This window comes from Nicotiana tomentosiformis, chromosome 3 (genome assembly GCF_000390325.3).
Source record: "Nicotiana tomentosiformis chromosome 3, ASM39032v3, whole genome shotgun sequence".
Taxonomy (NCBI): domain Eukaryota; kingdom Viridiplantae; phylum Streptophyta; class Magnoliopsida; order Solanales; family Solanaceae; genus Nicotiana; species Nicotiana tomentosiformis.
Window position 1 is genome coordinate 40,248,154 of NC_090814.1, and position 11,797 is coordinate 40,259,950.

Below are 11,797 nucleotides of genomic sequence, written 5' to 3' on the forward strand. Positions count from 1 at the left end.
CATGCTAGACCAAATATTCCAACTCATTCTTCTTCTGATTCTCAATCATCTAAAAAAACTGCGGGAGTAAGAGCACTTAATGCTTGGGCGGGGTTCTCAAGGTTCTAGTAGTAGTGATTTTTCACAATTAAATGAGGTTGGAGTTTATTTATCGCAGGGAATTGAGGAAGTGAATCCCGACGGTTCCTTTAATCTTTTGGAATGGTGGAAGGACAAAGAAAAATACTTTCCGGTTCTTTCAAGGATGGCCCGAGACATTTTAACTATTCAAGCTTCAACAGTGGCATTAGAGAGCACTTTCAGTCAAGCAAGACTTTAATTCAGTGATTATAGAGCGTCTATGAGGGAGAGTTTGGAAAAATCAGTACTTTTCAGAGATTGGATCCGGTCGGAAAGAAGAAATTTTGGACTTGCTGAATCACAACCAGATGAAGCGAAGCTTACAAAAAAATGCTAGCTGAACTTGCGGAGGATGTCGCTTCGCTCGGAAGTGGCGATGACCAAGAAACTTTTCCGCCACCACCAACGGAAATTCCTCCGGACCTTGATAGATTTATAAAGTTTGTAAGAGATACCATGTAACTTATATGAACAAAAATTAGTATGTATTATGTAACTTATATTTTGGCACATCTTGATTAGTTTCTTTTTCTTCTCAATGGTGGTATTAGCACCTTGTTGTGCTCATTCCATAGGGGGATGAAGACTAAGAAAGATATTGCCATATTTTTTAATGCTATAATAAAATTACAAGGCATATCTCTTTACAATATTTTTTTGTCTCGAATATAGCTTTTATATATATATATATATATATATATATATATATATATATATATATATATATATATATATATATATATATATATATATATATATACATCTTATATCGATATACTATATATACATCTTATATACTATACTATATATATATATTATATATACATCTTATATATATACTATACCACAAGGTACATATTTTCTGTCTTTCTTAGTTAGCTTTTCTTCTAGTCTCTCCTCTCTGGCCGCCACTTGATCCTATTAAAATGGTATTAGAGCCTAGGTACTTTCATGGTATATATAAGATAGATATAAAATATTCGACATAGATATGTTTCTGAAATATGGATTTAGGAGAAACTAGTATGAAAAATACTAGGTTGGAAGAGGTAGATATACCTCAAAACCTTGATTTGTTAAACAAATGGACTATTCCTAAAGTCCCTATTAGAACAATCTATGATTATGGATGGTTTGATAAACTCTCTTCTAAATAACTTGTTAAAACAACTGAGCAATCTTTAGCTTTGAATTCGTCTGAACAGACTATTCGTTTGTTAAACAAGCATGATGTAGATGTTTATAAACACTAGTATAATTATTTGCATATTGGTATGGTATAAATTGCTTTTAAGCCATTAACCCTTAAAGGGTTACCAGAGACGTTTTTAGCCGCTCTTAGAGATGCTAGAAATCTGAATTTCAGACAGTCTCTAATGGGTTCTATTGAATCTACTGTTGCCTACGGCCCAGTATATTTTAATACTCAATCCAATCTGCAATTATCTTTATCTGATGTTAATATACTTGATGCATTAACATTAAATGTGAAAACGCATGGTTATAATTATGCGCCTGGTTCTGAACTTATATGTTTATCGTATAGGATTTATTTGAAATTGCTATCTACGTTAAACCCCAGATGTAAATTATATGATATATCTGATCAGACTATTTTAGTGGAAACGAATTTTGTAAAGTCTAAGGTCACCACGAGGAGACCTATTAAGTGGGAAGAAATTAATTTTTCAACCACATGGACTTTGGATTCGGTTATATCCCCCAGTCAGATAACTGATACTGTCAGTAATACTGAGTATTCTCATATTACTCAAAATCCGGATGGTAGGATTTGCATTCAGTTTGACAATAATAGTTCCATTTATAGTAGACAGTCATTTTCTAATAATAGACTGTTGCCTACTATTAGTTCTAATTATAATAGACATTCATTTACTAGTCGTAGACTGTTGCCTGATATTCAACACATTTCTCTTGTTGAACCAGTCTATGGACCAGCTAGAAATCGTGCTGCATCTTTACACATAATTTCTACTAAAGTAGGTGATAAGCCAGTTGAAAGGGTTAAGATTAACCCCAAGACAAATATTGTTCAGGATAATGATAATATTTCTGATAAGGATATTCCTTCTGCGTCTGGGATGGATTTTGACCCCAATGATACTTAATGATTCCACACCAAATTGATTTTAGTTCAGGGTCACAAGCTAGAGGTTATATTCAAAAAGAATTTTTCACTGATAAATGGAACCAGTTTAAAATTTGGTTTTTTGATACTTATAGTAAGGAGGATTTAAACAATATTTCTCAAGAGTTTTATGAAACTTGTGCTTTACATAATCAAATTATGTATTTTGTTCCTTGGTTTATAACCACCTATTTACCACTTTTTATAAAAGTTTTGGAAAGATCTTATAAAGACGGAAATTGCAATATTACTAAAGTCATTTACCCTCCTCAAGTGCCTTTTGTTTTACCTAATAATACAGGTATTACTTTTACTGCATTTCAAAAATTTATTGATGAAGATGTTGCTGCAGTCAGCATCACAGAAATTAATAAACAAATTTCTCAAAATAATTATTTGAGTTTATATGTTAAAGTTTTGGGTGAAAACATTAGTTTTTTTAATAAAAAACTTGATGATTTAACAGTCTTGATTAAGGATATGAGTACTAGAAAGACTTTGACTGATATTGCCTCTTCTTCAGGAAGCAAATCAGAACCTCAAATTGTTCTCACTCATATTCAAAGACCCCCTGATATTCAGGATTTTAAATTTAAATCTTTTGGTGACTTAGAAGAACTTCTTGATAAAAAATTATCCGGTTTGAATATCAAACCCATTGATTTATCAAATGATTTTGCTGATAAATTAGATTCTACTTTTGACTATAAAAAGGATGTTTTGTCAGAGTTTAATAAACTCAGAAGTTACCCCAAAAAGAATAGTAAGTTTGCAGATAGCAGATATGCTGATAAACCTAGAATGCAGACTTATTATTACAATCGTCCTACTCCTCAAGATGTTTTAATAGAGGAACGTGATTGGAATCAGACTAATACGTCTTACAGTGGTTCCGAAATTTACGAATGGAATCTTGATGGTTTGACTGATAGGCAGTTAACTATTCTAGTACATAGAATGCTTATGTATGCAACTATCTGTAAAAGTGTAAAAAATACAGATAGGAATATTTGCAGAATGATTGTTGCAGGTTTTACTGGCCAACTTCGTGGCTGGTGGGACAATTATTTGTCTGTCGACGAAAGGGCAATGGTTATTAACGCTAAAGCCGTTGACGAAGGACTTGATAACTTAGGCATGGCTCTAGTAGCAAATAGAGAAAATATTGTTTACACTCTTATTCTTACTATATTAGAACACTTCAATGGTAGATTTACCAACCAGAATGAGACTGTTCGTACTCTCCTTAATAGCCTTAGATGTAAAACTTTAAGTGAGTTTAGGTGGTATAAAGACACCTTTATGAGTAGAGTGATGGAACTACCTGAAAATAAGCTTGAACATTGGAAAGCTAAGTTCATAGATGGCCTTCCCTCTTTATTTGCCGAAAGAGTTAGAAAGGTTTTAAGAGGTAGTTATGGGGAAATTCCATACACAGACTATACCTATGGTAAGTTAATAGGAATTTGTACACAGGAAGGATTAAACCTGTGCAATGAATTAAGATTGTCCAGACAGCTTAAGATGGATAAGCTTAAGGAAAGAAACCAATTAGGAGACTTTTGCACCCAGTTCGGTTTATCCGAGACTTCTACTCATAAAAAGAAGAAACATAATTATCATAGATACCCAAACCAAGACAGTCCTTATAGGAGAAAGAGATCTAAATATAGATCCAAAGAAGAACGAGAAGCTAAGAAAGCCCATCGCAAGGCTATTAGATTTACCAAAAATAGGTCTAAGAGAGATCTAGCTGACATTAAGTGTTATAAGTGTGGTAAATTTGGCCATATAGCTCCGAATTGTAAACTTCAAAAGCTGAAAACCTTAGGACTAGACGATGAGTTACGTGATAAGGTTTATGGTTTGTTATACACTTCTGGATCAGAATCGGATTATTATTCTGAGCCAGAATCAGAAGCTGAAATAGATTTACTTGATTTATCTGATAGTGATAAAAATATTGATAATACTTGTACAACTTGTAAAGGTGATACATGTGCTTGTGATGATGAATTTTATAAATTACAATCACAATTTAAAAATTTGAACATGAAAACTATTACATCTGATAATGTAATAGAACTTTTAAAAGAAGTTACTGATGAAAAACTTCGTGAAAAAATTATTAATTTGGCTGCTAGTTCAAGTTCTAATTCAAGTTCTAGTTTTTCAAAACCTTTTGAAAAAGAATTTGAATATTCTCCGCCTTATTCTTTACTAGAGGTTAATAATCGTCTTTTAAACAAAAATGCAACTGCAGCAAGAGATTCTTCTTTCGATGATTTAAAAATTGAAATTGATAACCTGAAACGAGAGATCAAATCTCTTAAAAAAATCAAATGATTTGTGATCATAGGATTACTCAGATTGAGAAAATCAATTTTCCAGCTGAGAAATCTAATGATAAAAATAAAGGTATTTTTGAAAATGATATTGAAGAAAAACCTATTAGTTTTAATCCTAAACATGATATGTTTCTAGGAATGATGCAAATTATTACTGCTCATAAATGGTATATCAAATGTACTATTCTCATTGATAATAGTTTTTCAATTATAAACATTGCCATGATTGATAGTGGAGCAGATGTTAGCTGCATTCAAGAAGGTTTAGTACCTACGAAATATTTTCAAAAGACTACTCATATGGTTAGATCTGCATCCGGACATGCTTTAGATATAAAGTATAAACTTCCTAATACGGGTATTTGTCAAAATAAAGTCTGTATTCCTCACTTCTTTTTCTTGGTAAAAAACCAGTTATACCCTCCTATTATACTTGGAACACCGTTTATCAACGCTGTTTATCCTTTTACTAGCATAGACTCGAAAGGTTTTACTGCTACCTATAAGTATAAAGAGATAAGTTATACTTTTGTTACAGATCCAGTAACCAGAGATATTAATACTTTAATTGATATGAAGCAAAAACATGTTGATTCTTTACAATTAGAATTGTTTAGTATGAATATATTTGACACTTTAAATTCTACTAAAGTACAAGAAAAAATCAAATTGATTTCTGAGCAAATTGCTATTGATATTTGTGCTGAGCATCCTAGTGCTTTTTGGAATCGAAAAAAGCATATTGTCACTCTTCCATATGAAGACAATTTCTCTGAGGATGATATTCCTACTAAATCTCGACCTTGTCAGATGAACGCAGAATTAGTAGAATTTTTCAAAAAAGAGATTGATAGTTTGCTATCAAAGGGTTTGATAAAACCCTCAAAATCTCCTTGGTCATGTACAGCCTTTTATGTTAATAACGCAGCTGAAAAGGAACGTGGTGTTCCTAGACTAGTCATAAATTATAAGCCCTTGAATAAATATTTGAAGTGGGTTAGGTATCCTATTCCTAATAAAAGAGATTTATTGTCTAGATTATATGACGCCAATATATTTTCAAAATTTGATTTAAAATCTGGATATTGGCAGATTCAAATATTTAAAGAGCATACTTATAGAACTGCTTTTAATGTTCCATTTGGGCAATATGAATGGAATGTTATGCCTTTTGGTTTGAAAAATGCACCTTCAGAATTCCAAAAAATTATGAATGATATTTTCAACCCCTATCTAGACTTCGTCATTGTTTATATCGATGACATTTTGGTATTTTCCAAAACACTTGAAATGCATATTAAGCATTTAGATATTTTCAAAAGAATTGTTATACAAAATGGTTTGGTAATCTCAAAACAAAAAATGAGTTTATTCCAAACTAACATTCGATTCTTAGGACATTATATTTGTCAAGGAAAGATTACTCCTATTCAAAGATCGATTGATTTTGCCTCAAAATTTCCCGATGTTATTACTGATAGAACTCAGTTACAAAGATTTTTGGGAAGTTTAAATTATATTTCGCATTTTTATAAAGATCTGTCACGTGATTTAGCCCCCTTATATGATAGGCTAAAAAAGAATTATAAAAATCCTTGGACTGATAGTCACACTATTTTGGTCAAAAATATTAAGCAACGTGTTAAATCTTTACCTTGCTTAACCCTTGCTAATCCTGCATGGCAAAAGATTATAGAGACTGCTACGTCTAATATTGGTTACGGAGGGATTTTGAAACAGATAAATCCCAATGATAAACATGAATATCTGATTAGATTCTACTCTGGTAAATGGTCTGAAGCCCAGAGAAAATACGCTACTGTGGCACATAAAATGTTAACCATAGTAAAATGTGTTTTAAAATTTCAAGACGACTTATACAATCAAAAGTTTTGGATAAAAATTGACGCACAATCTGTTAAATATATGTTTAACAAAGATTTTAAACATGATGCTTCGAAAATGATATTTGCAAGATGACAGACTCAATTAGCCCCTTTTGATTTTGAAATACAATATAAAAAGGGAATTGATAATTCTCTGCCAGATTTCTTATCTCGTGAATATTTACAGGATGGAACCCCCTGGGGTAGGGGAAGAGGTAGAGGTTGGGGAAGATCATCCCCACAACCCAGAGGAAGGTCATCACCTTCAGGATCGTCATACGGATCCTCATCAAACTCCCCAGTTATACAAATGGGAAGAAGAAGTTTAGTTAATGAGAGGATATCTCTCCGAGAAGAAGCATCGATCGGACCATCCGTCCATCTGGAAGATATTCCAGAAGACAATCCGTTATACGCACATTTGCAGGCATATTTAACTGCTCAAAAACAGAAAGATACTTCTGTTAAGCAAAGTGATACTTTTGCTTCCATTACTAAAGATGACAATGATGATATCAAGTCATACGAGAAAGTGTCAAAAAGAGAAATGATATTTCTCTTAGAAAACTCTGACATTCAGAGAAAAGAAGAACCGTGGAAGATATTCCAAATGTATTTAATAAATGGGTTATATTATCCCGGTGAGTCATACAAAACCCGTTCCTACTATGAAACAATACTAACCAGTACTGGTAGTGCAGAATTTCAGCACTTTTCTGGGTATAGCACAGACGAGAACGTTTATAACTTCTCGAAGATTATAATTAAACAGATTATATCTGTTGAAGACTGGGGTATATCCACAATGAAGGAAAGGCAGATAAGCCTTAACAAAAATAAAATAAATTTTACTTATTGGGATTATATCCAAGCATTTGATAAAGTATTATACTACAACAATGACAGACACAAACATACTTGGTTTATTAAAGTATGTGCAAAGATATTTGCAGAGCCAATTCCTAATTGGTTTCTAAATTGGTGGTCATACCACGGTCCAACAATAAAATTTTTACCTAATCCATTTCTCATGTTATACAAAGAATGGATAAAAATTTCTCCTTTTATAAATAATTTATATCACGCAGATCATATCTGCTACCCTGATAAAATCAACCAGATTTATTTCTTTCTGGAATTCTCTATTCCCTGGATACACAAATGGAATCCAGAAGTCGGATTCACCGAAGAACAAGTCTCATGCTTATACAGGACTTTTTACAACAACTTTTGGGACAAGTTAATGAAGAAGGATCCCAAAACAAAGACATTATATGGTCAAGAACTCTTGGATTCAATAGAAATAAAAATCCAGGAATATTCCAACAAACCTCAGAAAGAGGTAATTGATGACAGTTCAGTTAGACATATTGCCAGAAGAATCTCCTTTCAAGAAGGAGATAAAGCAGAGATGATTAACGCTTACTTGGAAGAGGTCAAAAGAAATTTACTTCATTCCATTAATCAATACGAAAAATCAGATACGTCAATGCAGAGTGAAACAAGCAACGATGATATCGCTGAAGATTCTCAGCCCATTGAAGCAAAAAAAATATTATCTGAAGAAGACTTAAATGATGCAGAAGAATTCATCCGCAAAATGAAAGAAGCGGAAAAAAGACCAGCACAGTGAAACAGCTGGACCCCACAGCAACAGTGAAGCCGCCGGACCCCACTCGAACAGTAGATATACTGTTTCAACAGTAGATATACTGTTTCAACAGTAGATACACTGTTTCAATAGTAGAAACACTGTAACAGGGACCCACGGGACCCACTTTTACTGTTCATAGATTCCTTTTCTTTTTCTATTTATAGAATTCATTCGTTCATTCTTCAGAGGCAGAAATCGAGACTCTCTCTCTCTAGAATTCTCTCTCTCTCTCTCTAAGTTGTAAGTAAGAGTTAGTTTGTAGTTTGCTCATTGTAACAGAAGAATAAGTAAATAAAAGTTTTCAGTTCTTCATCTTCAGGGCCTTGCTTCTTGGCCACAAGGTACATATTTCTGTCTTTCTTAGTTAGCTTTTCTTCTAGTCTCTCCTCTCTGGCCGTGACGATGTCCGGCTAAGAGACTTCATATCTATGTTGAGTATCTAACTTCTCTCCTATATACACCATGAAAGCGACGGCATCTATTAAAATATAAATGAGTTTTATATATAGAGTTTTGACTTGGTGTCAAGATGATTGGTACAGTCTGATATAACACTGCTCTTATTGGCTTTGTCTTAGTAGCTTCGTCTAGCCAGCCGTGAACCTCAGCCCGATAAAGGAGTTAAAAGGGCATCTTCTTTCACGGTTAGAACTGCTAGACACATGGGCTCAATAAAAGTATGTATTATATTATGACAGACCCCTTGCTTGAGTAAAGGTTTTTTACCTTCCATACAGTCATTAAACTATATATAAAATTCAAGTATATTTCAATTCTTATCCTTAATGATTGTGCGAATTACCGCCAGTCTTTAAATATAAGGGTACTGGATTAGCTAGATTAAGAATTCTCAAATAAATTAAGATAGAAATCTTTAACTGGTGGAAACCTTCCAGGCATATAAAAGCCAGATGAGAGGTGTGAAACAAGTCCAGTTCCCGGTCAAACGGGTGATTTCTGTTTTAGTTTAATTGAGAAGGCATGGCGGATTACCGCCCGCCACTTGATCCTGTTAAAATAGTATTAGAGCCTAGGTACTTTCATGGTATATATAAGATAGATATAAAATATTCGACATAGATATGTTTCTGAAATATGGATTTAGGAGAAACTAGTATGAAAAATTATACATCTTAAGATATACTATATATACATGTATATCTACTCTATATATATATCAAGTATATCTAGTATACTATGTATATATAGTATATCTTAAGATGTATATATAGTATAGTATATTATATATAGTATATCTTAAGATATATATATATCTTAAGATGTATATATAGTATAGTATATATAGTATATCTTAAGATGTATATCTTAAGATGTATATATAATATAGTATATATAGTATATCTTAAGATGTATATATAGTATATCGAATATAGTTTATATATCTTAAGTTGTATATATAGTATATATATACTATACTATAGTATATAAGCCGTATTCGATAGTATATATATAGGCTTATATATATATGTATATCGAATATAGCTTATATATCTTATGAGATGTATATATAGTATAGACTATAGTATAGTATAAATATAAGCTTATATATATTATATACTATAGTATAGTATAAATATAAGCTTATATATATATATATACTATACTATATTATACTACATGTATAGCTTAAGATATATAAAAAGACAAAAATATTGTAAAGAGATATTCAAATCAATGTGTTATATTTTTATTATAGCATTAAAAATCATGGCAATATCTTTATTAGTCTTCCTCCCCCTATGGAATGAGCACAACAAGGTGCTAATACCACCATTGAGAAGAAAAAGAAACTAATCAAGATGTGCCAAAATACAAGTTACATATTAATTTACATGGTATCTCTTACAAATTTCATAAATCCTTCAAGGTCCGGAGGAATTTCCGTTGGTGGTGGCGGAAATGAAGCTTGCTCATCACCGCTTCCAGGCGAAGCATCATCCTCCGCAAGTTCAGCTAGCATTTCTTCGTAAGCTTCGTCTACCTCTGGTTGTGATTCAGCAAGTCCAAAATTTCTTCTTTCCGAACGGATCCAATCTCTGAAAAGTACTGATTTTTCCAAGCTCTCCCTCATAGACGCTCTATAATCACCGAGTTGAAGTCTTGCTTGACTGAAAGCGCTCTCTGATGCCACTGTTGAAGCTTGAATAGTTAAAATATCTAGGGCCATCCTTGAAAGAATCGGAAAGTGTTTTTCTTTGTCCTTCCACCATTCCAAAATATTAAAGGAGCCGTCGGGATTCACTTCCTCAATTCCCTGTGACAAATAAACTTCAAGCTCATTTAGTTGTGAAAAATCACTAGTACTAGAACCTTGAGAACCCCTGAACCCTGCCCAAGCACTAAGTGCTCTTACTCCCGCAGTTCTTTTAGATGATTGAGAACTAGAAGAAGAAGGAGTTGGAATATTTGGTCTAGCATGATCTAATGCAACTTGATAAGCATTATAAATAGTTTGAACATTTATTTTAATTAAGGCTATTGCGTTCGGAAGTTTAGACAACTCCTCATCTTCAAGTGCTAAACCATTATAAACAGTTTCATACCAAAATTGAGGACCTCCTAATTTCATAGTAGGATTTAACAATGCAGCAATATCATAAATAGGAGGAATAGGGAAAAAATATTTTTTAAACTTTTTTCTCATGGAATCAATAGCAAGTTGATAAATTTTTCCACCCTCTGAAAAATGATAAAACAAATTTGCAAGTTCTGCAATATAAACTAAACAGTTAGAAATAGTAGGATAATATTGCCCAAAAAATTCATTTGTAGCAATATGGAATTTTTCTAAAAAATCTACAAGCATTTTAACATTAGCCCAATCCGCATTTGTAAGGTGCTCATCATCATCACTTACATGAGCATTAAACGTTGAGTTTATGGGATTTCTATATTCATATGCAACAACTAAACTTTCATACATGTAATTCCATCTAGTTGGACAAGGTTTAGGAACCTTTCTTTCTCTTAGGCCAAATTCATCGCATCTTTTAAAATATTCTCTAAGTCTACTTCTACGGTTTGAATAAAAAAGCCAATTAAGAGCCATTTTAACCTTTTCAATTTCAATATTTAAAATTCGCATACCATCACCCACAATTAAATGGTAAATATGACAAATACATCTAACGTGAAAAATGTTACTAAATACAGGACTTAGTATAGTGGTAAGCAAGGCTACAGCATTTGTGTTACTAGTAGCATTATCCATTGAAACTGACATTATTTTATCACTAATGTAAAAATATCTACAAATATCCACAATCGTGCTAGAAATAAACTGCCCTGTGTGACGTGAATTAATTATTCTATAAGCAATAATGCGCTTTTGCATTATCCAATGCTCATCAATCCAATGACTGGTAACAGTAAGGTAATCACAGTCATTACCACTTCTACCAATATCAGTTGTAATAGCAAGACGATAATTTATATGAGTAAATAAATAGCGCAAATATTGTTCATATTCATGTTTATATTTATAAATATCACTCTTTACGGTTGTGCGAGAAAAACCTTTATAAGTATGATTATAAATTTTTCTAATATAATGCACAAAGTGGGGGTTAGAAGGAAAATAATAGGGTAAGCACATAACAGTGACCATTTTTGCCAATTC